The 27,112-nt window shown below is 43.3% G+C and overlaps 2 protein-coding genes across 2 annotated transcripts in view; one reads left to right on the top strand and one right to left on the bottom strand.

The window, feature by feature from the left end:
• Positions 1 to 27,112, top strand: part of LOC121003529 (zinc finger protein 268-like) — a 948,872-nt gene that overhangs the window by 639,926 nt on the left and 281,834 nt on the right. The window lies entirely within an intron of this gene.
• Positions 1 to 27,112, bottom strand: part of LOC121003520 (zinc finger protein 585A-like) — a 341,252-nt gene that overhangs the window by 313,440 nt on the left and 700 nt on the right. The window lies entirely within an intron of this gene.

The following is a 27,112-nucleotide window of genomic DNA, read 5'->3' on the forward strand; positions in this document are numbered from 1 at the left end:
AGGGGGCAAATGGCCCAGATGGCAGGTGTTAATTTTTATAATCAATAAAATATTGCTATAACAAGCAGGTGTGCACATGCCACGCTGGGGGCTCCAACCCTATACAACCACATACTTATCTCAGGATCGCGGACTCACTGAAAGTAAAGTATCCATCTTTTATTGTACAGTATGTTGGCACTATTACTAGGGACAAACCACATTAAACAAGAAAGTACCGTGTCTACCCTTTTGTATATATGTAAATATATGCAATATAAATATTGTATATATAAAATAATATACAGTGCATAAAAACACAAAAATCCATGTTATTACTACCATAATATAGTACTGTAGTGAGCAGATAACCACTATACAAGATACACGATTGTTCACCACAAAAACGGCTATGAAATTATATGAATGGCCGAACTTGAGACATTCCTGCATATATATACTGTAGATATGTGCATTATATTATATTGATAACTGTGCAGTTAATAATATAATATAATGCGCATATCTACAGTATATATATATGTGGGAATGGCTCAAGTTCAGCCATTCATATAATTTCACAGATAGCCGTTCTTGTGGTGGACAAATCTGTGCACTTAATGGGATCGGTGTTCTGTAGATTGTATTATTTTCCCTTATAACATGGTTATAAGGGAAAATAATAGCATTCTGAATACAGAATGCATAGTACAATAGCGCTGGAGGGGTTAAAAAAATAAAATAAATTTTTTTAACTCACCTTAATCCACTTGATCGCGCAGCCCGGCTTATCTTCTGTCTTCTTCTTTGCTGTGTACAGGAAAAGGACCTGTGGGGACGTCACTCCGGTCATCACATGGTCCGTCACATGATCTTTTACCATGGTGATGGATCATGTGATGACCGGAGTGACGTCACCACAGGTCCTTTTCCTGCACACAGCAAATTAGAAGACAGAAGAGAAGCCAGGCTGCGCGAGCAAGTGGATTAAGGCGAGTTAAATTATTTTTTTAGTTTTTTTAACCCCTCCAGCGCTATTGTACCATGCATTCTGTATTCAGAATGCTATTATTTTCCCTTATAACCATGTTATAAGGGAAAATAATAATGATCGTGTATCCATCCCGATCGTCTCCTAGCAACCGTGCGTGAAAATCGCACCGCATCCGCACTTGCTTGCGATTTTCACGCACCCCCATTCACTTCTATGGGGCCTGCGTTGCGTGAAAAACGCACAATATAGAGCATGCTGCGATTTTCACGCAACGCACAAGTGATGCATGAAAATCACCGCTCATGTGAACAGCCCCATAGAAATGAATGGGTCCGGATTCAGTGCGGGTGCAATGCGTTCACCTCACGCATTGCACCCGCGCGGAATACTCGCCCGTGTGAACTCAGCCTTAATGTAATGTCCACATATAAATATTGGAATGGCTTAGGTTCAGAGTGTATATACTGTACAGTGTATCTACTATATATATATATATATATATATATATATATACACTGCGTGCAGAATTATTAGGCAAATGAGTATTTTGACCACATCATCCTCTTTATGCATGTTGTCTTACTCCAAGCTGTATAGGCTCGAAAGCCTACTACCAATTAAGCATATTAGGTGATGTGCATCTCTGTAATGAGAAGGGGTGTGGTCTAATGACATCAACACCCTATATTAGGTGTGCATAATTATTAGGCAACTTCCTTTCCTTTGGCAAAATGGGTCAAAAGAAGGACTTGACAGGCTCAGAAAAGTCAAAAATAGTGAGATATCTTGCAGAGGGATGCAGCACTCTTAAAATTGCAAAGCTTCTGAAGCGTGATCATCGAACAATCAAGCGTTTCATTCAAAATAGTCAACAGGGTCGCAAGAAGCGTGTGGAAAAACCAAGGCGCAAAATAACTGCCCATGAACTGAGAAAGGTCAAGCGTGCAGCTGCCAAGATGACACTTGCCACCAGTTTGGCCATATTTCAGAGCTGCAACATCACTGGAGTGCCCAAAAGCACAAGGTGTGCAATACTCAGAGACATGGCCAAGGTAAGAAAGGCTGAAAGACGACCACCACTCAGCAAGACACACAAGCTGAAACGTCAAGACTGGGCCAAGAAATATCTCTAAGGTTTTATAGACTGATGAAATGAGAGTGAGCCTTGATGGGCCAGATGGATGGGCCCGTGGCTGGATTGGTAAAGGGCAGAGAGCTCCAGTCCGACTCAGACGCCAGCAAGGTGGAGGTGGAGTACTGGTTTGGGCTGGTATCATCAAAGATGAGCTTGTGGGGCCTTTTCGGGTTGAGGATGGAGTCAAGCTCAACTGCCAGTCCTACTGCCAGTTTCTGGAAGACACCTTCTTCAAGCAGTGGTACAGGAAGAAGTCTGCATCCTTCAAGAAAAACATGATTTTCATGCAGGACAATGCTCCATCACACGCGTCCAAGTACTCCACAGCGTGGCTGGCAAGAAAGGGTATAAAAGAAGAAAATCTAATGACATGGCCTCCTTGTTCACCTGATCTGAACCCCATTGAGAACCTGTGGTCCATCATCAAATGTGAGATTTACAAGGAGGGAAAACAGTACACCTCTCTGAACAGTGTCTGGGAGGCTGTGGTTGCTGCTGCACGCAATGTTGATGGTGAACAGATCAAAACACTGACAGAATCCATGGATGGCAGGCTTTTGAGTGTCCTTGCAAAGAAAGGTGGCTATATTGGTCACTGATTTGTTTTTGTTTTGTTTTTGAATGTCAGAAATGTATATTTGTGAATGTTGAGATGTTATATTGGTTTCACTGGTAAAAATAAATAATTGAAATGGGTATATATTTGTTTTTTGTTAAGTTGCCTAATAATTATGCACAGTAATAGTCACCTGCACACACAGATATCCCCCTAAAATAGCTAAAACTAAAAACAAACTAAAAACTACTTCCAAAAATATTCAGCTTTGATATTAATGAGTTTTTTGGGTTCATTGAGAACATGGTTGTTGTTCAATAATAAAATTAATCCTCAAAAATACAACTTGCCTAATAATTCTGCACTCCCTGTATATATATATATATATATATGGCAATCATAGATCTTGTGTAGTGGTTATCTGCTCACTACAGTACTATTATATGGTAGTAATAAAATGTGCAATTGTATTTTTCTATTTTTTTGTTATCTTTTTTTATGTTTTTTTTTAAATAAGGATACAGGGATTTTTGTGATTTTATGCACAGTATATTATTTAAAAAAATAAATAGATTAATATTTTATATACAGAGCCGGCCATCGATCCTATATTTAAATATATGCAAAAGGGTAGGCACAGTACTTTCTTATTTAATCTGTTTTGTCCATAGTGATAGTGCCAACATTACAATAAAAGATGGACACTTTACTTTCAGTGAGTCCGCGATCCCGAGATAACACCTGGTGTTATCAAAATCCAATCCACTTGTACAGTCACAGATCTAAAGACATACTGTACACTAATTGAGCGGTGTATACAGATCTACAATAGAATGGTGGATACAGATACAGTACTGTATATAATAGAGCGGTGTATACAAATATATTATACAAATTTAGGCCTCATGCACACGACCGTATTTTTTTGCGGTCCGCAAAATGGGGTTCCGTTTCTCCGTGATCCGTGACCGTTTTTTCGTCCGTGGGTCTTCCTTGATTTTTGGAGGATCCACGGACATGAAAAAAAAGTCGTTTTGGTGTCCGCCTGGCCGTGCGGAGCCAAACGGATCCGTCCTGAATTACAATGCAAGTCAATGGGGACGGATCCGTTTGACGTTGACACAATATGGTGCAATTTCAAACGGATTTGTCCCCCATTGACTTTCAATGTAAAGTCAGGAGTTAATATACCATAGGATCTGAGTTTTCTCCAATTCGATGGTATATTTTAACTTGAAGCGTCCCCATCACCATGGGAACGCCTCTATGTTAGAATATACCGTCGGATTTGAGTTAGTCGTAACACAGAGGCGTTCCCATGGTGATGGGGACGCTTCAGGTTAGAATATACTAAAAGAACTGTGTACATGACTGCCCCCTGCTGCCTGGCAGGTGCTGCCAGGCAGCAGGGGGCAGCCCCTTTCCCCCTGTAGTTAACACATTGGTGGCCAGTGTGGCCGGCCCCCCCCCACTCCCTCCCCTGTAGTTAACTCATTGGTGGCCAGTGGGCCCCCCCTCCCCTGTAGTTAACTCATTGGTGGCCAGTGGGCCCCCCCTCCCCTGTAGTTAACTCATTGGTGGCCAGTGCGGCCGGCCCCCCTCCCTCCCCTGTAGTTAACTCGTTGGTGGAAAGTGGGCCCCCCCCTCCCTCCCCTGTAGTTAACTCGTTGGTGGCCAGTGGGCCCCCCCTCCCTCCCCTGTAGTTAACTCGTTGGTCGCCAGTGGGCCTTCTCCCCTCCCTCCCCCTCCTAATTAAAATCTCCCCCCTATTATTGGTGGCAGCGGAGTGTACCGATCGGAGTCCCAGTTTAATCGCTGGCGCTCCGATCGGTAACCATGGCAACCAGGGCGCTACTGCAGTCCCGGTTGCCATGGTTACTTAGCAATTTGTAGAACCATTATACTTACCTGCGAGCTGCGATGTCTGCGTCCGGCCGGGAGCTCCTCCTACTGGTAAGTGACAGTGACAGGCCGCGGCCGTACGTATCTTCAATCTGCGCAGGCGCACTGAGAGGCGGCCACTCACTCGGCCGCTCGCTCCTCAATGCGCCTGCGCCGGGTGTAGATGTGACGTCATCGGCCAGTACTTCTGTGGAACATCCAGGTGCTCTTGTGCAAACTGTAAACATGCAGCAATGTTTTTTTTGGACAGCAATGGCTTCCTCTGTGGTATCCTCCCATGAAATCCATTCTTGTTCAGTGTTTTACGTATCGTAGATTCGCTAACAGGGATGTTAGCATATGCCAGAGACTTTTGTAAGTCTTTAGCTGACACTCTAGGATTCTTCTTCACCTCATTGAGCAGTCTGCGCTGTGCTCTTGCAGTCATCTTTACAGGACGGCCACTCCTAGGGAGAGTAGCAGCAGTGCTGAACTTTCTCCATTTATAGACAATTTGTCTTACTGTGGACTGATGAACAGCAAGGCTTTTGGAGATACTTTTATAACCCTTTCCAGCTTTATGCAAGTCAACAATTCTTAATCGTAGGTCTTCTGAGAGCTCTTTTGTGCGAGGCATCATTCACATCAGGCAATGCTTCTTGTGAAAAGCAAACCCAGAACTGGTGTGTGTCTTTTATAGGGCAGGGCAGCTGTAACCAACACCTCCAATCTCATCTCATTGATTGGACTCCTGTTGGCTGACACCTCACTCCAATTAGCTCTTGGAGATGTCATTAGTCTAGGGGTTCACATACTTTTTCCACGTGCACTGTGAATGTTTACATGGTGTGTTCAATAAAAACATGGTAACATTTAATTATTTGTGTGTTATTAGTTTAAGCAGACTGTGATTGTCTATTGTTGTGAATTAGATGAAGATCAGATCACATTTTATGACCAATTTGTGCAGAAATCCATATCATTCCAAAGGGTTCACATACTTTTTCTTGCAACTGTATGTAATGGAGCAGTGTATACAGATATATAATGTAGTGGATACAGAGTGTATTTATTAGCTATGTTCCTATAGTGGCTGAATGTTAATACAGTATCGAAAAACAACATGTACAGTATGGATACATTTGTATTTAGCAAAGCCTTTTGATTATTTCCTCCTTGCCGCCCCCCCCTCCCCCCCCTTCTGCCAGGACAATTCCCACACCTATTCTTGCTATTCTTAATGTTGGATCTCTTTCTCCACAATTGTGCAATGGAAACCTAATATGAATTATGATGTTAATACTGACACAATTAAACAAATAATATTGTTACATGAAAAACAAAAATAAATAAATACTACTCCATATTATAGCCTAAACTGTGCCTTTTTAGACTGGGTTAATGCGGTAATAGCAATGACTATTGTGCCATAATAATCTATCTATCTATCTCATTGCTATCTTTCTACATATCAATGTATCTGTCTACCTAATTAATGCAGTATCATCGCAGGATCATAGTGGCAGTAGTATATTAATAAATCAATACAGCTGCAGCGCTGGGTAAGTTTTAAAATACACCAAAAGTTAACAGGCAAAAATAGACCAATATATACAGCGTTGCTGCTATATTGATTTATTATATATAAATATATTTATATATATTATATATAAATTTACATATAGTATAATTAGTATAATATTGTAGAATTATTTATTCCATGATCCATATGAGGTATGGTAATTTAGATATAGTGTATTGTACAGTATAATGCACATATAGAGATAGATAGATAACCTCAGTATTATTAAATATACAATTATACTGTACAATATTACACTAATTATACTATATGTAAATTTATATATAATATAAATATATAAAATATATATAAATATATTTATATATAATAAATCAATATAGCAGCAGCGCTGTATATATTGGTCTATTTTTGCCTGTAAACTTTTGGTGTATTTTAAAACTTACCCAGCGCTGCAGCTGTATTGATTTATTTTTGTTTTTCATGTAACAATATTATTTGTTTTAATGGTGTCAGTGTTAAAATCATAATTCATATTAGGTTTCCATTGCACAATTGTGGAGAAAGAGATCCAACATTAAGAATAGCATTATGGTGACTTCCGGTTCCAGCGCCGCCATGTGAGGGAGTTGAGCGCGCGAGCTCCGCAGTACACGAGACGAAAATCACTCATATTGCCTGTGTGAAGTTGGAGACGGAACACAAAAAGTAAACCAAGTGCTCTACTAAACGTATGGATCGTTTCCTGACTAGCATGGGCAAGAAAACCAGAGGTAGACCGACTTCTTCCGTGAGATCGGAGATCCCAGCCCCCCAGAGATGGCGCCTAACGTGCTTGAAACGGAGATACCTACTAAATCGCCGATTGCAGACAAAGATGGCGTGGAGGTAAAGGACTCCGGAGCACAATCCCACCGGATCGACTACAAAGAACTGGCGTTGGAAGTGGCAGCGCTGTTGGCCGCGGATTTGAGGGAGACACTGGCAGCGTCTGTGACCAATGTGATGCGCCAGCTACAAGAGACAGTCCAGCAACATGAGGGCAGACTAGACGAGGCGTATACAAGTTATGGAGGACACCACAGAGTCGATTTTACAAAAGCTGCAATCGGCTCTAGCCGACAACAAGCGCCTATGGGATAAATTGGAAGATCTTGAGAATAGATCCAGGCGTAACAACCTGCGACTTGTGGGTCTTCAAGAAGCCATTCCGCCTGGAGACCTGATTAAGATCTGCGAAACTGAGCTGCCTCAGGCCCTGGGCATTTCGAGGCTGTGTAAGATTGAACGTGCGCATCGAGTGGGTCCTCCTTATTTTGATAAAGATCGCAGGAATACTCACCCAAGACAAGTAGTCATGCGATACTTAGACTACACAGACAAGGACTCGATTCTCAGGGCGTTCAAAGCCAGCAAAGAATCTGTTTTGATACGGGGAATGAAAATCCTTTTATTTGGAGACTACTCCGTTGAGGTTACAAAAAAGCGCAAAGCCTTCTCCCCCCTATGCTCCCAACTATATCGGGGTGGGGTAAAGTTCGCTCTCCTGTTCCCAGCTACTTTGAAAGTTTTCCGACTAGATGGTTCCAGCTCGACTTTCACTTCGCCGGAAGAGGCGGAAATGGCCTTAGATGGAAAACTAGATCCAGCCACGCGGGAACAGCGCTCCGCTTCTAGGAAGGTGCCGGATGGACCCCCTTCAGATGCCGGGCAAGAGAGGCTACATGTCGGAGATCGTTGAAGGACATTCCTAACATCCTGGAGAACTTCTCTGGCAGTTCTGGCTGACACCGGTACAGGACTTTTGGGGTGACTGATTGAAATCTATCTATCTTTTGTTATTTTCAATCATGCCTGTTATTTCTGTTTTTAATGGGTTTCACTGTCTCCACTGCAAGGTAGTTCTAGCTAGTGGTGAGTGGCAGGAGAGCTCTTAGCGTCTGACGCCACAGGGGAAAAAAGTGAAGTCCAAAGGAGCTGAGAAGGGAGCATTCTCTAGATCTGTGCCTCCCTTTGCTCCACAAATGTTTTTGGTTATTGTTGTTTGTGACAGTTTTAGGGGGGGGGGATGGGGGAGGAGGGGGGGAAGGGAAGTAATATTGAATCATGTGTCGATAATTGCCATGGAAACCTGTAACACCTATTTTATACAATATGAAGATAGTGTCATGGAATGTTAAAGGGTTGCGTTCACCCCAAAAACGCAATAAGATATTGTGACGGTTAAAACATTTAGGGGCTGACATAGCAATGTTGCAAGAAACCCACTTGCAGGAAAGCGACTTCTGCAGAATGAAGAAGCAATGGGTGGGGATGGTGGTGGGTTCCTCCACAGTAAATCGCAAAGCTGGAGTATTGTTTCTCCTTCACAGGAATCTGGCTTGTGATGTACTGGGGACTGAATCTGACCATCAGGGCCGTTGTGTTTTACACATCAAAATTGGGTCGGAGGAAATAATGATTTACAACGTTTATGGACCTAATGGGGACAATATGCAATTCTTTGCTGATCTGGCCATTAAAATTAACAGGGACTCTATCCCGAAGCGAATTGTTGGGGGGGACCTAAACACTGTAGTCAACACTGTGGAGGACAGGAAAAAGTCAAACATCCGTGCTGAGGCGATACTAGCGCGCGATAAGATGTTAGAGCCCTTTCTACGTGATACCGCCCTACTTGACGCTTGGAGATATGCGAATCCAGATGGCAGAGATTTTACCTTCTATTCCCCCCCACATGACTCATGGTCCAGGATAGATTATTTTCTAGTGTCGGAAACCTTGAAGCCTAGGGTAGTGGAGCCAAAAATCCATGACATGGTGATCTCGGATCACACTCCAATCTCTGTAGTTTTTTTAGAACAACAGCCCAAAGGTCAGGATATTATTTGGAGGTTCCCTTCTTATCTATATAATGATGACAATTTTAGAGATATTGTTCGAGGCTGGTATCTAGAGTACAGAGGAGACAATGTATCTAGTCTGTCTAACCCCTCTCTGTTTTGGGATACTGCCAAGGCTGTCCTTAGAGGGAGGATAATGGCTTATGTGAGGGGTCTCAAAAAGAAGATCACACTACAATTGCAAGATCTCAGCTTCTCCCTTCGTACGGCTTTTACCACTTATCAGGCCTCCCCTAATGAAAATACCAAGAAGGCCTGGCAACTGGCTAAAGGGAACTATGAATTGTGGTACGAGAGGAAGATGAGATGCGACATGTCTGGAATTGATAATAAGTTCTTTAGAGGTGGTAATAAATCGGGAAGAATGCTGGCCAACCTAGTCAAAAACTCCAGGCGGCAATCCCACATCTCGAAATTGACAGATAACAGAGGGGTTATACATGATAATCCTAACAAAATCGCTTCTATTTTAGGAGATTATTATAAAGAGCTATATAAAGACCCGGGACCTAAGACTACCCTGTCGTCCTTTATGTCTAAATGTGTGGTGCTGCCATCCCTCTCTGTTACCCAGCTGGATTCGCTGAACTCCCCAATATCTGAGGATGAGGTACTTTCAGCGATTAAAGGCCTGCACCTACATAAAGCCCCTGGCCCGGACGGGTACACAGGAGAATTTTTTAAGATGTTAAGTGAGGACCTTAAAACCCCTCTGGCGGCGGTTTTTAATGGCATCCTGTCAGGCAATCCGTTATCCGCAACAGACAACCTAGCTCACATTAAACTAATTCCCAAACCGGGGTAAGATAGTCTTAACCCCGCCTCGTATCGCCCAATATCGCTGATCAACGTTGACCTTAAGTTAGGGGCGAAGATCATGGCTGACAGACTCTCACTTGTTATGCCAGTTCTAGTTTCGCGGCCTCAGTCAGGGTTCATCAAAGGCAGGTCAGCTGTCTCTAACATTAGGAAAGTACTGGCAGTGTTGGATGCAGTGCAGGGAAATCTCAGCTCTTCTCCAAGGCCGTCTCTGATGGCAATTGACGCGGAGAAGGCGTTTGATAACGTTCGCTGGGATTGGCTGGATGAGGTATTGATTAGAATGCACTTTAGCGGCCCAATTAGAACTTTTATAACAGCTTTGTACACTACCCCCAGTGCCCGTATAGCCATTCCTGTTTTTTTATCAGCCCCTTTCTCACTTTGCAAGGGGACACGTCAGGGGTGTCCGCTTTCCCCACTGCTGTTTAACCTAGCACTTGAACCATTGGCCCGCATGCTTGAGGGCGGAGACGTCTTCAGGGGAATAAAGGTGGGACATAAAGAAATCTATACTTCTTTATTTGCGGATGACATCCTACTGTTCATGGCGGACCCAGTTGAAGACCTTGAGAAAGTCTTACAACTTCTAGACTCCTTTGGTCCAGTCTCGGGTTTTAAAATAAATCTGGATAAGTCTGTGATATTGCCATTAACATCCCTGAAGTTGAAAGAATTGCTTCCGGGGTCATGTAACAACATAATGGTGAGTAATTCTCATATTACTTGGGAATAAAGATAAGAAAATCCTCATCATCCCTTTATAATCTAAATTACCCGCCCCTATTTAAAGCTATTGCTGCCGACCTTAATAGGTGGCAGAATCTCCCACTGTCCTTAACGGGTAGAAGTCATATTCTGAAAATGCTATGTTTTCCCAGATTGTTGTACCCCCTGCAGACGATTCCATTACTCCTGAAGCATGCGGACATCCGGGGCCTTCACTCGGTCTTTACTATATTTTTATGGTCAGGTAGAAAACCTCGCATTGCACTGGCAAAGCTGATGTTACCAAGAGATAAGGGTGGTCTAAATATACCAAATATTAGAATGTATAACCTAGCGTGCCTTTTCAGACTCTGCCTGGACTGGATACAGGGGACTAGCCACTTCTCCAACTTCGACCTAGAAACCCATTTGTCCCATCCATGGCCTTTGGTTAACTTGCTTCATACGAGAAGACAGTTCCTAACACCAGGTTTGAAACACTCTGCTATTATACGTGATACGATTGTGGCGTGGAAGGAGACACGTAAACTGGCAAAAAAGCCATTCCTGGCGTCTAGGGTCCTGGGGCTATGGCAACATCCAGAATTCCCACAGGGGAGTACAAATAAAATGTTCAAGGTCTGGAGGGCCAAGGGTATCAGGACTTTGCTTGATCTCCTTCATATCCCTGATAAAAGATACCTAACCTTTAAAGAGTTCAGTCAGAAATATGGTCTGGGGGGTTCACACGCTCTTCCCTTCCAACAAGTTTACCTGTTTTGTAGGGAGAGATTATGTAATGTCACCGAGGAGTGTTTAGGGAATTCTTTGGTTTTCTCGTTGGGAGGCTGAAACTCCAGACTCTCCATTTCTCTCATCTACCAAGTGTTACGCGACTCAAATAATAAAGTCTCGGCGCAAGCCCTTTTTAAGAGGTGGGAAAGGGAGCTTCATGTCACAGTTGATGCTGAACAGATCCTACAGGGATGGATTAGGGTTTGCAAGGCAGTGCCATGTGAAGTATGGAGGGAAACACATCTTCGGTTAATACACGCGGCCATTTATGCATTTACCTTTCCCAAAAGAATCAATAATACAGCTTTTCTGACTGCTTGTCCGAAATGTGGGTTAGATAAGGCAGATCTGGTCCATTGTGTTTGGGTATGCCCACAGGTTCAACGATTTTGGGAGTGTGTCAGATGCTGGATCAAGTCTAAACTGGGATGCACCTTGACTCAGAAACCTGAGATTCTTGTCTTTCATGCCTATGGAGATACTACCCCTCCCCCTCAGGCAGCAGTAGATACAGCCCTACTGGTATCATTGCGTTGTTTACTGCAAAATTGGTTGAAGGCAGAGGTGCCCCAGATACATGAGGTCATGTCGCAGATGACGCGTTATATGTACCTAGATAAAACTGAGGCAGAACTAAACAAAGATAAAAAGACCAAATGGTTTTTCAAGAGATGGAGGATCTTTATTACAAACAGTTTTACCCAGGGTGAAATAAAAAACATAATGCAAACGTTCAAATTCACAGAATGGTATAGTTTGGAGGCACTCAAGGGCACGCTAGGGATGCTATCTCTTGAGGAATCAACTGTGTAGAGTGAAAGGTACATGGCACAATATAGAGTAATTTCTAATTAGATGTGCGAATTTGACTATGACAATGGTGATTATCGTCATGATGATTCGGGGGGGGGGGGGGATGGGGGTTTTTATGGGAATGTTTTGTTGTTATGAAAACTGGAAATTATGTATCACCAACTGTATCTGAACTGTGTTTCAAAAGTCTGTACTTTTCTTGCTTACTGGTGGTGCTAATAAAGCAAATTTTCCAAAAAAATAAATAAAAAAAATAGCATTATACACTTAAAAGGATAAAAAAACAGATGAATGCAATAATATAGATTGTGTATCTGACATACTTGAAGAAAACTATCTTATAACTTGAAATTGGGACATTCTCTAATAACTTTCTTATTCCCTAAACACTGAAGGTATTTAGATACAAATCGCAATTCATATGCTAATGCCGCCCTTCATTATCACATGTTTGGCTATTTGTGAACAAGTGAGGGAGTCTGTTTAACACTATATGATGTTACTTTACACCCTCAGTATGGCTACAATAGGATCTAATACAGACAAGCAGTGGAGCCAACACACAAAAACCCTATAAAACCCCATACATATCTTGGGATCGAGGACTCACTAAAAGTAAAGTGTCTATTTTTTTATTCTAATGTTGGCACTATCGCTATGGACAAAACACATTAAATAAGAAAGTACTGTGCCTACCGTTACTGTAACTCTGTGTGGGGAGGAGGATCTGTTAGGAGATGGAAGGGTAAGGTGTGCCTTGCCATGTGTACAGTATAGTACAGTATGTTCGGCTTATTTATAAGGACCAGGCTGCAGGAGATGTGTGTATTATCCTGATATAGCGATACTGGCATTTAGGCAAAAGGGGGCATAGATAGAAATATCACTACTGGGGATGATGAAATTAGATATCAGGTATATAGCTATATACTGTATATCTAGTTGTTAAGGATCTCCTGACACCCCGACTGCGTACCTCCGTTGATGAATGCTCCCAGTGCCTCCCGAGAACTCCAAGCACTCCACTCGACACCGATACCACCACAGGAACCAGGAACAGGAACAGCTCTTACAAGAGCTAGGAGTAATAGCCAGGTGAGTATACACGTATAGCAATCCCCACACACATGAGACGAGGCTCTATGTTGAGTGTAAAACAGGAACACTTTATTGAACACACAGCATTGACTTATATACACATGACATACTGAGGACATGACATAGCAGCCAATCCTGTACAGTTTAAACACAAAACTAACCCTATTCAACAAACACAATGGCATGGTCTGTGACGCAATTAACAAAATACAATTACCAAAACACATTGGGCTCTGCCTGTGATACAATTACCAAACATAATGGGCTAACTTAATCACTCACAGGCAGAAAACACACATTTTTCCCAAAACACAGAAAACACCTCAAAACCCCACATATCCCCATAATGTATACATCCATGGATAGCTCTGATCTGGGTGAACAACATATCCAAAAATCACCCAGATCCGAACAGGGGTTCCCAAATTCCATGGAAGTCACATTTGGCGACCGCAAGCATGGCTTTCCTGCCCAAAACAGTTCCACAGATTTAAGCTGTGCGGCCGGTCTGTCTTCTCCTTCAAAGTTAGTATGGGCCATAATCCTGAGGCAAGAGGCTGGCAAACAGGCCCCTCCAAAACCCAGTGGCGAGGTTAGTTTCGCCACACATCTCCCCCTCCCAGGGAAGGCTAACCAGATACCTGACCTCACGCCGGTCGGTACCTGAGTTAGTCTGGCAGTCCCCCCACAACCAAATACTGGACCTGTTGAATTTGGTAGCCTGTCTCTGTCCAGTGAGTCCACCAAGATTATGTTGGTAACTGGTACTCCCGGTCTCTGTGTTGCTCCCTGGCTTGGAGTGGAGGTTGCTTTGTGGGCAGGGATCAGCGGTACTCTGCCCTGGTGCCAGCGCTACCACGGAAGAAGCCTGGTTAGAGCCTGGTTGTTGGAGGGGGAGACCGACTGTCTCCCCTTTGGATACCCAGCTCTGCTGCTGGAGGGGGAAACCGACTGTCTCCCCTTTGGCTAAACAGCCCTGTTGCTGGGGGACAGGACCGACTGTCCCTACCCCCTGTGCTGTAAGTGCAGAGACCACGGTCCCATCTGCACTGTTGTGGGGCTTACTGTCTCCCCCTGGTGCGTTAAGCTGCCGCTGGGGAGAGGGGGTAACGAGCTCCTCTCCCATACATACTTCCAGCCGCTGGAGAGGGCGATCGACCGTCTCCGCTCCCAATACAGTGTCCTGCTGCTGGGGAAAGGAGACTGGGCTCTCTATTCCCTGCTGGACACTCTGCCGCTGAGGGACAGGACCGACTGTCTCTGCCCCCTGTAACTCAGCCTGCCGCTGGGGAATGGAGACTGGGCTCCCAATTCCCAATAAATCACTTTGCCGCTGGGGGACAGGACCGACTGTCTCTGCCCCTTGTAACTCAGCCTGCCGCTGGGGAATGGAGACTGGGCTCCCAATTCCCTGCAGGACCAGTGGAGAGACCTCGGTCCCATCTCCACCAGCCCCCTGGGGTTCTTCCCAGTAAACCTCCACAATATCTTCCCAGCTGAAGTGGTTTGGATCCGGGTCTGTCACTCTGCTCTCCTGCTAAGCCTTCTCACTGGAGTGGAACAGCTGCTGGTAGCCCTGTTCCAGCTCCATCTCCCGGGTCACCAGGTGGACCAGGTCCTGCTCAATCTCATGAGTGTCCTCCCAGTCATACCTGCTCTCCCTCCATTCCAAGAGATCACGGAACCGGGCTTGTGTAGGGCTCCCAAACTCCAGCTCAGAAAAAGTCTCTAATAACAAGCCAGGACCATCAAACTCCTCTCCCTCTGGCTTGTCATGCTCAGCTGTCCTGGGTAGGTACTGTGCCCCATACCACCAGAGCGCCTGGTAGGCATCTTCCAGCCACAGCTCCTGCCATGCTAGGTGTTTCAATTTCTTTACCCATTCCTCCCGGGGCTGCTCTCCCAGGAAGGGCTTCCGCAGGGCTACTCGCTTCTGCAACCGCTGGTCTTCCGTGGGGAGTCTCTCGTCCTGCATATACTCAACAATACCCAGTGCCTGGTACCAGATGCCTTTGCGGACTGCATCTCGGTCATCCATGACACCCTCATCGTTCTCCACTGCTGTTTTTATTCTGGTGCTGTCAGGGTCACTCTACTAGGACATGCGTTGCCCTCAAATTGAAAAATCCATGGAATGGTGTCTCCTGTAGCTGTCCTTCTGGCTGTGGGAACGATCCCGGCGCTTGCCACCAATGTAAGGGATCTCCTAAAACCCAGACTGCGTACCTCCGTTGATGGATGCTCCCAGTGCCTCCCGAGGACACCAAGCACTCCACTCAACACCGATACCACCACAGGAACCAGGAACAGCTCTTACAAGAGCTAGGAGTAATAGCCAGGGGAGTATACACGTATAGCAATCCCCACACACATGAGACGAGGCTCTATGTTGAGTGTAAACAGGAACACTTTATTGAACACAGAGCATTGACTTATATACACATGACATACTGAGGACATGACATAGCAGCCAATCCTGTACAGTTTAAACACAAAACTAACCCTATTCAACAAACACAATGGCATTGTCTGTGACGCAATTAACAAACACACTGGCATTGTCTTTGACGCAATTAACTAACACAATGGCATGGTCTGTGACGCAATTAACAAAATACAATTACCAAAACACATTGGGCTCTGCCTGTGATACAATTACCAAACATAATGGGCTAACTTAATCACTCACAGGCAGAAAACACACATTTTTCCCAAAACACAGAAAACACCTCAAAACCCCACATATCCCCATAATGTATACATCCATGGATAGCTCTGATCTAGGTGAACAACATATCCAGAAATCACCCAGATCCGAGCAGGGGTTCCCAAATTCCATGGAAGTCACATTTGGCCGACCGCAAGCATGGCTTTCCTGCCCAAAACAGTTCCACAGATTTAAGCTGTGCGGCCGGTCTGTCTTCTCCTTCAAAGTTAGTATGGGCCATAATCCTGAGGCAAGAGGATGGCAAACAGGCCCCTCCAAAACCCAGTGGCGAGGTTAGTTTCGCCACACTAGTGTTCCATATAGGGTCAGTAGTGTATAGTATTTATTTATAGGGCGTCTCAGCCTACCCTGTTATTAACAAATCACTGTTAGGGGAATAAAAAACGTGCACAAGGACAATCCATAAATTAAAAAGTAGACATGAATGACAAAAGGCTGTGCGTTTTGCTCTGTTTTTATCTATCCATTTAGTGTCTATTAAAGGTACAGTACAGACCAAAAGTTTGGACACACCTTCTCATTCAAAGAGTTTTCTTTATTTTCATGACTATGAAAATTGTAGATTCACACTGAAGGCATCAAAACTATGAATTAACACATGTGGAATTATATACATAAAAAACAAGTGTGAAACAACTGCAAATATGTCATATTCTAGGTTCTTCAAAGTAGCCACCTTTTGCTTTGATTACTGCTTTGCACACTCTTAGCATTCTCTTGATGAGCTTCAAGAGGTAGTCACCTGAAATGGTTTTAAATTCACAGGTGTGCCCTGTCAGGTTTAATAAGTGGGATTTCTTGCCTTATAAATGGGGTTGGGACCATCAGTTGCGTTGAGGAGAAGTCAGGTAGATACACAGCTGATAGTCCTACTGAATAGACTGTTAGAATTTGTATTATGGCAAGAAAAAAGCAGCTAAGTAAAGAAAAACGAGTGGCCATCATTACTTTAAGAAATGAAGGTCAGTCAGTCAGCCGAAAAATTGGGAAAACTTTGAAAGTAAGGGCTATTTGACCATGAAGGAGAGTGATGGGGTGCTGCGCCAGATGACCTGGCCTCCACAGTCACCGGACCTGAACCCAATCGAGATGGTTTGGGGTGAGCTGGACCGCAGAGTGAAGGCAAAAGGGCCAACAAGTGCTAAGCATCTCTGGGAACTCCTTCAAGACTGTTGGAAGACCATTTCAGGTTACTACCTCTTGAAGCTCATGAAGAGAATGCCAAGAGTGTGCAAAGCAGTAATCAAAGCAAAAGGTGGCTACTTTGAAGAACCTAGAATATGACATATTTTCAGTTGTTTCACACTTGTTTGTTATGTATATAATTCCACATGTGTTAATTCATAGTTTTGATGCCTTCATAGTCCTGGAAATAAAGAAAACTCTTTGAATGAGAAGGTGTGTCCAAACTTTTGGTCTGTACTGTATGTTAAAAGGAAGAGGATGAAAGGGTTAATGGGCAGTATGACTGGAGGTCAGGGGGATGCCCCAGAACACCCAGGGCCAATTAAAAATAAAAAATTAAATATATATATATATATATATATTACTGTACAGACCTATATACACAGTACAGACCAAAAGTTTGGACACACCTTCTCATTCAAAGAGTTTTCTTTATTTTCATGACTCAAATAGCCCTTACTTTCAAAGTTTTCCCAATTTTTCGGCTGACTGATTGACCTTCATTTCTTAAAGTAATGATGGCCACTAGTTTTTCTTTACTTAGCTGCTTTTTTCTTGCCATAATACAAATTCTAACAGTCTATTCAGTAGGACTATCAGCTGTGTATCCACCTGACTTCTCCTCAACGCAACTGATGGTCCCAACCCCATTTATAAGGCAAGAAATTCCACTTATTAAACCTGACAGGGAACACCTGTGAAGTGAAAACCATTTCAGGGGACTAACTCTTGAAGCTCATCAAGAGAATGCCAAGAGTGTGCAAAGCAGTAATCAAAGCAAAAGGTGGCTACTTTGAAGAACCTAGAATATGACATATTTTCAGTTGTTTCACACTTGTTTGTTATGTATATAATTCCACATGTGTTATTTCATAGTTTTGATGCCTTCAGTGTGAATCTACAATTTTCATAGTCATGAAAATAAAGAAAACTCTTTGAATGAGAAGGTGTGTCCAAACTTTTGGTCTGTGCTGTATACACTGCGTGCAGAATTATTAGGCAAATGAGTATTTTGACCACATCATCCTCTTTATGCATGTTGTCTTACTCCAAGCTGTATAGGCTCGAAAGCCTACTACCAATTAAGCATATTAGGTGATGTGCATCTCTGTAATGAGAAGGGGTGTGGTCTAATGACATCAACACCCTATATTAGGTGTGCATAATTATTAGGCAACTTCTTTTCCTTTGGCAAAATAGGTCAAAAGAAGGACTTGACACTCTCAGAAAAGTCAAAAATAGTGAGATATCTTGCAGAGGGATGCAGCACTCTTAAAATTGCAAAGCTTCTGAAGCGTGATCATCGAACAATCAAGCGTTTCATTCAAAATAGTCAACAGGGTCGCAAGAAGCGTGTGGAAAAGGTGCAAAATAACTGCCCATGAACTGAGAAAAGTCAAGCGTGCAGCTGCCAAGATGCCACTTGCCACCAGTTTGGCCATATTTCAGAGCTGCAACATCACTGGAGTGCCCAAAAGCACAAGGTGTGCAATACTCAGAGACATGGCCAAGGTAAGAAAGGCTGAAAGACGACCACCACTGAACAAGACACACAAGCTGAAACGTCAAGACTGGGCCAAGAAATATCTCAAGACTGATTTTTCTAAGGTTTTATGGACTGATGAAATGAGAGTGAGTCTTGATGGGCCAGATGGATGGGCCCGTGGCTGGATTGGTAAAGGGCAGAGAGCTCCAGTCCGACTCAGACGCCAGCAAGGTGGAGGTGGAGTACTGGTTTGGGCTGGTATCATCAAAGATGAGCTTGTGGGGCCTTTTCGGGTTGAGGATGGAGTCAAGCTGCACTCCCAGTCCTACTGCCAGTTTCTGGAAGACACCTTCTTCAAGCAGTGGTACAGGAAGAAGTCTGCATCCTTCAAGAAAAACATGATTTTCATGCAGGACAATGCTCCATCACACGCGTCCAAGTACTCCACAGCAAGGCTGGCAAGAAAGGGTATAAAAGAAGAAAATCTAATGACATGGCCTCCTTGTTCACCTGATCTGAACCCCATTGAGAACCTGTGGTCCATCATCAAATGTGAGATTTACAAGGAGGGAAAACAGTACACCTCTCTGAACAGTGTCTGGGAGGCTGTGGTTGCTGCTGCACGCAATGTTGATGGTGAACAGATCAAAACACTGACAGAATCCATGGATGGCAGGCTTTTGAGTGTCCTTGCAAAGAAAAGTGTCTATATTGGTCACTGATTTGTTTTTGTTTTGTTTTTGAATGTCAGAAATGTATATTTGTGAATGTTGAGATGTTATATTGGTTTCACTGGTAAAAATAAATAATTGAAATGGGTATATATTTGTTTTTTGTTAAGTTGCCTAATAATTATGCACAGTAATAGTCACCTGCACACACAGATATCCCTCTAAAATAGCTAAAACTAAAAACAAACTAAAAACTACTTCCAAAAATATTCAGCTTTGATATTAATGAGTTTTTTGGGTTCATTGAGAACATGGTTGTTGTTCAATAATAAAATTAATCCTCAAAAATACAACTTGCCTAATAATTCTGCACTCCCTGTATATATATATATATATATATATATATATATACTGTATATATACACTGCGCAAAAAAATAAAGGGAACACTTAAACAACACAATGTAACTCCAAGTCAATCACACTTCTGTGAAATCAAACTGTCCACTTAGGAAGCAACACTGAGTGACAATCAATTTCACATGCTGTTGTGCAAATGGGATAGACAACAGGTGGAAATTATAGGCAATTAGCAAGACACCCCCAATAAAGGAGTGGTTCTGCAGGTGGTGACCACAGACCACTTCGCAGTTCCTATGCTTCCTGGCTGATGTTTTGGTCACTTTCGAATGCTGGCGGTGCTTTCACTCTAGTGGTAGCATGAGACGGAGTCTACAACCCACACAAGTGGCTCAGGTAGAGCAGCTTATCCAGGATGGCACATCAATGCGAGCTGTGGCAAGAAGGTTTGCTGTGCCTGTCAGCGTAGTGTCCAGAGCATGGAGGCGCTACCAGGAGACAGGCCAGTACATCAGGAGACGTGGAGGAGGCCGTAGGAGGGCAACAACCCAGCAGCAGGACCGCTACCTCCGCTTTTGTGCAAGGAGGAACAGGAGGAGCACTGCCAGAGCCCTGCAAAATGACCTCCAGCAGGCCACAAATGTGCATGTGTCTGCTAAAACGGTCAGAAACAGACTCCATGAGGGTGATATGAGGGCCCGACGTCCACAGGTGGGGGTTGTGCTTACAGCCCAACACCGTGCAGGACGTTTGGCATTTGCCAGAGAACACCAAGATTGGCAAATTCGCCACTGGCGTCCTGTGCTCTTCACAGATGAAAGCAGGTTCACGCTGAGCACATGTGACAGACGTGACAGAGTCTTGAGACGCCGTGGAGAACGTTCTGCTGCCTGCAACATCCTCCCGCATGACTGGTTTGGCATTGGGTCAGTAATGGTGTGGGGTGGCATTTCTTTGGAGGGCCGCACAGCCCTCCATGTGCTCGCCAGAGGTAGCCTGACTGCCATCAGGTACCGAGATGAGATCCTCAGACCCCTTGTGAGACCATATGCTGGTGCGGTTGGCCCTGGGTTCCTCCTAATGCAAGACAATGCTAGACCTCATGTGGCTGAAGTGTGTCAGCAGTTCCTGCAAGACGAAGGCATTGATGCTATGGACTGGCCCGCCTGTTCCCCAGACCTGAATCCAATTGAGCACATCTGGGACATCATGTCTTGCTCTATCCACCAACGTCACGTTGCACCACAGACTGCCCAGGAGTTGGCAGATGCTTTAGTCCAGGTCTGGGAGGAGATCCCTCAGGAGACCGTCCGCCACCTCATCAGGAGCATGCACAGGCGTTGTAGGGAGGTCATACAGGCACGTGGAGGCCACACACACTACTGAGCCTCATTTTGACTTGTTTTAAGGACATTACATCAAAGTTGGATCAGCCTGTAGTGTGTTTTTCCACTTTAATTTTGAGTGTGACTCCAAATCCAGACCTCCATGGGTTGAAAAATTTGATTTCCAACTATGTAAAGAACAAAGTATTTCAGAAGAATATTTAATTAATTCAGATCTAGGATGTGTTATTTTTGTGTTCCCTTTATTTTTTTGAGCAGTGTATATATATATATGCTGCTTAATTAAATTGAACTCCCCAATTATATTGCAACCATGTGAAAAACTGAATATACACTACTCACAAAAAGTTTGGGATATTTGCCTTTCAGGTTAAATTTAGGGAAAATGTAAAAAGTTCACAGTACGGTGATATTATATCATGAAAGTAGGACATTTAAGTAGAAGCAGCAATGGTGATTTCTTCATCTCAAACAATTTATTGTAACAAAAGCCAAAACCAGCACTGGGTACACCCTCACAAAAAATGTCAATGTCTCAATAACTTGTCATGTGGCCTTGAGCATCAATTACAGCTTGACAACGACGTCTCATGCGGTTTACAAGTCGACTTATTGTTTGCTGAGGCATGGCATCCCACTCTTCTTGAAAGGTGGCCCTCAGGTCATGGAGGTTCTGGGGTACAGAGTTACGAGCCTCTCCATGGCGACTCAACTGATCCTATAGGTTTTCAATAGGATTCAGGTCAGGAGAAAGTGCAGGCCACGCCATTTGAGGTCCCCTAGTCTCCAGCAGCCGTTTGTCACGATGCGGTGTGGGTGGGAAACTCCACACCGAGCACCGGAGGGGGGACAGGAACTAGGCCTGGAAACTAGGGCAAAGGAGAAGGTCACCTCCTAGAGCAACCTTAATGCAAGTCCTGACTATCTATCAGTATGAACAGACCTCGATGGTAGGAAAGTTCATACACCGAAACCTAGGGCCCTAACTCACCCTGTAGTACCCTGGTAATAGTGCCAGGACTAGGGACGATCTCTTCCTCCACTGGAAGGATGAACAGAAGTCTCCCTCAGGCCTAGATACCAAAACAGGGGAATACAACAAACAAAATACAAAAGGGGAAGACGACACTTAATTTCAAATGGAGCAAAGAAAGCGTAGTGAGCGCAACAGAGATCCAACAACCAGCTAGCCCAGAGTCCAAACTGAAGCTATAAACCGCACCCCAGAATGGGTAAGCAGTAATAAATAAGGGATGGTTAAATGACCATACCAACAACACCTGCAAGGGGTGTGGTCATACCAAAACAACACAGACACAAGTGATCCACCAGGAACCAGTCAGATTAACCCACGTGTTGCCAATCTCTCTGATCTTCTGGCACCTGTCACGGGACCGTCCATGAGACCGTTCCCTAATGATGTGACCTCCATGAGCTGGCGCATTGTAATCCATTAAGATGAAATTAGGCCTGTGCTGTTCATGCAGAGGCACAATGACTGGATTAATTATGTTATTCAAGTAATATGGGCTTGTCACTGTACCATTTACAAAAGTGTAGGACAGTTCTGTATTGGTTAGACACACCTGTCCACACTGTAACACCACAAACACCAATGGTGGTGGACCAGTTAACAACTATAAGGGGACGCCATTTTGGGCAGCATAATTTGACACATGCAAAGTGGAATGGCCCTGGAAATGGACAAATCAATCATCATAAAACCCTCAGACAAGGAGGGCAATGTGGTTATCATGGACTATGAGCAGTATACTCATATGTGCCTAAACATTCTGAATGATGGGTCCTGTTATGACATTCTCCCCAGGAATCCATCATAGATGGATTGTAAGGAACAGTGGGATTCTATCTGAAGCCCTCCAACTCAGATTTATCAACAACTCTGAGCTGGGGTTCCTTATACCACCATTCCCACAATTGGCCCGTTTCTATGTGCGATAACGCACAACAAAGCTTGCGAAGTAGTGGCCATCTTCTTGCGGGAGAGGGGTACTCATTTATGGCCTCACAATGATTTGCTGCTGAAACTCTTCTGATTTATTATTGAACATAATACCTTCCTTTTCAATAATAAGTTCTACCACCAGGTAAAGGGCGTTTCGATGGGGAGCAAGTGTGCCCCCACATATGTAAACCTTTACTTGGGTGGTTGGGAAAGGGAAGTAGTGTTCAGTTAAGAGATGAGTGACTTCACATCGTCGATTATCTTATGGATTAGATACGGTATATCGATGATATATTGAATTTTTTGGCAGGGTGATGAGAACACCTTTGCGACCTTTGTCAAGCGGTTCAATGTTAATGACTGGGGGATTTTCTTCACATCGGAAATCCATCCTTCCAGTGTTAAATTTTTGGACCTCACAGTCTTTAAAGACATTGATGGCAATATAGGCACACGCCTATTTAGAAAAAAAGACGGTCACTAATAGCCTATTGGAATGGCGGAGTTGTCCCTGGGGCCCTTAAATGAGGTATCTCGAAGGATCAGTATCTACGTCTCCGCCGTAATTGTTCCACCATGAGAGATTTCCGAATGGCTACAAATGATCTGAAACTGAGGTTCCAAAGCCGGGGATACCCAATCAAGTGTATGATCAGGCTCTGAGTAGCAATAGGGAATCTTGCTAAACCTTCGCACGCGGATTGAAAAACCTGACCAGATTCGGATCATTGGAAACTATGAAGCCCACGGCCCTGTGAGACAAATCTTGTCACAATATTGGGGCATTCTACAAGCGGACCTCGACATAGACCATTTGGTGGGCAGTACCCCGTCTATTACGTATCGAAGGGGTAGAAATATTAACACGTTCAGGACCTTGGATGAGAATGCTCATCCTAACTTGCAGGTACTCCAGGCACTAGAAGAAGCATTCTCGTCCTGCAGTTAAACTGTCACTGTGAGTAATCACACAGTAACAGGACAGTGACAACGGCTGTCACAGACTGATTGGTCACAGCACCTATGAAAGAGACAGTCACAGCTGTCCCCGTCTGACGATCGCTGTGATTGGTCAGTCAATCCAGACTGACCAATCACAGCTAAAGGTGCCTATTTCCACTCCGATCTTCTCAGTTTTGTCATTACTGTGACAGTGCGGAGGAGATTGAGAGTATGTGCAAATCCTCAGCAGTCCACTCCTAATTGCTGAGGAGATCACATCTGCAGCCTGACATTCCCCTCAACCCCCATTTGCAGCATTGAGAAGATCTGAGCTGCTTGTAATTCTATCTCTAGTGCTGAGAAGTTCGAAGCTGTGGATTAGCCTGCCCTTCCCCCGCAGCTGCAGTTAACCCCATCAGCTGCACTTAGTCCCCTTCAGACACCCATACCCCTTCCCTAGTGCTGTGTGACCTGTGAATAAAAGGCAGGAAGCTGTAAGTGTATTACAGTGAGTAACACACTTACAGCCAATGCATTATAATACAGAAGTATTATAATGCATTGTAAAGGGGATCAGACCCCCAAAAGTTGAAGTCCCAGAGTGGGACAAAAAATAATGTTAAAAAAGAAGTTAAAAAAAATTAAGTTTTACAAAAAAGTTAAAAGTTTCAAGTAAAAAAAAAAAGCGTCCTTTTCCCAAAATAAAGTAAAAAATATATTTTTTTAAAAATAGGGAAAAAAGAAAAAGTAGACATATTAGGTATCGCCACATCCATATCGACTGGCTCTATAAAAATATCTCATGACCTAACCCCTCAGGTGAACATTTTTTGTCGCCTTACATCACAAAAAGTGTAATACCAAGCGATCAAAAAGTCATATGCACCCTAAAATAGTACCAATCAAACAGTCATCTCATACTGAAAAAAATGAGCCCCTACATAAGACAGTCGCCTAAAAAATAAGAAAAACTATGGCTTTCAGAATATGGAGACACTAAAAAATTCATTTTTTTCAAAAATGCTTTATTATGTAAATCTGAATCAAACAACCAAACAAAGTAGTCATATTTGGTACTGTCGCGTCCGTAACAACTTGCTCTATAAAAATACCACATGATCTAACCTGTCAGATGAACATTGTAAATTAAAAAAATAAAAACTGCCAAAACTATCTATTTTTTGTTACCTTGCTTTACAAAAAGTGTAGAATAGAGCAATCAAAAATCATATGTATCCTAAATTAGTACCAACAAAACTGCCACCTTATCCCATAGTTTTAAAAAAAATTGGGTGCATCAGGGGGTTATCAAATGTGACATGGCAATTTAAAATTATCCCAGTGAAATCTGCCCTCCAAAACCCAAATGGCGATAGTTATAGCCTAGCCTGATAATAGGCCATCAAGAAAACCCCTTTAATGACATACGCATTTATTTAGAGCATATGGTGGTTTAATGGACCAATCTTAAAGGGGTTGTCTGGTTTCAGAGCTGAACAGACATATCCCCTTCTTCATCCAGGAGCATCTGAAATTTATTGTGCAGGACAAAAAGCTTTTTCTGCAGATCCAGGACATTACAGGGTTTCTGCCTAGCAGCTTTGCAGGTGACATCACCGGCACTAATAGGCAGGCTTTAGCGCTGCCCTAGCCTGTAAAACAACTGAGAAGCCTCCGCCTAGCGGTGTAAAAATGGAAACAAAAAAGCAAAAAACAAAACATGAAATGCTCTGATGCTCATCTCATAGGGACTGTCTGGGTGAAAAAGGGGATATGCCCGGATTCAGCGCTGACCCCGGACAACCCCTTTAATTTTTATTTATTGTGCTGCCTACCTAATTTTTGCAACTTTTTTTTAACATGACGCATGGGGCTTTTTATTAGTATGTTTTTCTGAGATTTATTTTCTTTCAAACTCAAGCTCCTTATTCTTTAAATATGCAGACTGACACCAAAATAAATGGTTAAAATTGGTTCCCTGTTTTAGTCATATTGACAGCTTTTTGTTTGTTTTTTGTTTCATGTGAAAAGAGAATGCAGAATTTTTGTTTCCATTTTATTCTCATTTGTATTTTATTATATATTTTGATAATTTTTAAATATGTTTTGGCCTATGTGACAGTTACACATCACTGGGGCATCCAGATGTGACAAGTGAAGCTTCTGCACCATAACGGCCCTGCCTGGCAAGGTAGAAACCACTATGTGCACAAAACAAGCAATCACCTGCAGAATATATTAAGGGGCAGCGTCCAAAACCATCCATAGAAACAGTAAAGGATCACTACCCCCCTTTCTCCATCTGAGGTATCGTCATTACCTGTAGAAGTATTGTCAGGTGTAAGAAATCAGATTATAAACCCAGACAAAACTGTAACTGCGCCCATGTAGCTCATGGGACAGCCTGAATATTAGATATCCTCCAAATAAAACATATCATCTCCGAATCACCATACAATAATAGGAATGAAAATAGTCAAAAATTGTATATATCTAATAAAAATATTTTATATCAAGTCTTCAATTATTAAACTAAAAAATCTGGCGCTGGTGGGACATACAAAGAAGAAAATAACCAAGGATTCCCCCACTGGTAAACTCATGTGAGATGAGTGAGCCACATGACTTCTACAAATACAGGGGTGGCGGGGACCCCACTTGTTGGGTTTATCTACAGGTACATTTTGGTCAGGGTGTACAGATAGATTAAAATAATATTCCTTTAGGAGGGCGAGTAATGGCTTCTATATAATGAGGCAATCCTCACCTGGGTCACTTGTCACTTGTCACATCACTGATAAAACTCAGTAAGAGCTGATGGTTTCTTGAGAAGCTCATATTTGAAGTTTTTAATGTTACAAATACTTATAAAAGGTAGAACAGACCAGGGCTGGAATAGGTAAATAGTTATCTTTTTATATCAGGTCTTATTTTTTTTTAATTTCCTCTCACCAAAGATTTTTGTTTAGAGGGGATATATATACAGTATAAACTTTCACTTTTAACTGGATCTGTCCTTTGATGACCGGTATTCATTCAATACAGGAGACAATACGTGTTTGGGGAGCTCTCACAGTGGTCCCAATCATCACTTCAAGACCTCGGCCACCTCTGGTAACTCAAAGCAAGGTTCTGTTTTACATCCCTGTAAAAAGGAGTATCTGACGGAATAAAGCCAGTTGGCGACACTGACTACCATAAAAACACA

The sequence above is a fragment of the Bufo bufo genome, chromosome 6 (assembly GCF_905171765.1).
Source record: "Bufo bufo chromosome 6, aBufBuf1.1, whole genome shotgun sequence".
Taxonomy (NCBI): Eukaryota; Metazoa; Chordata; class Amphibia; order Anura; family Bufonidae; genus Bufo; species Bufo bufo.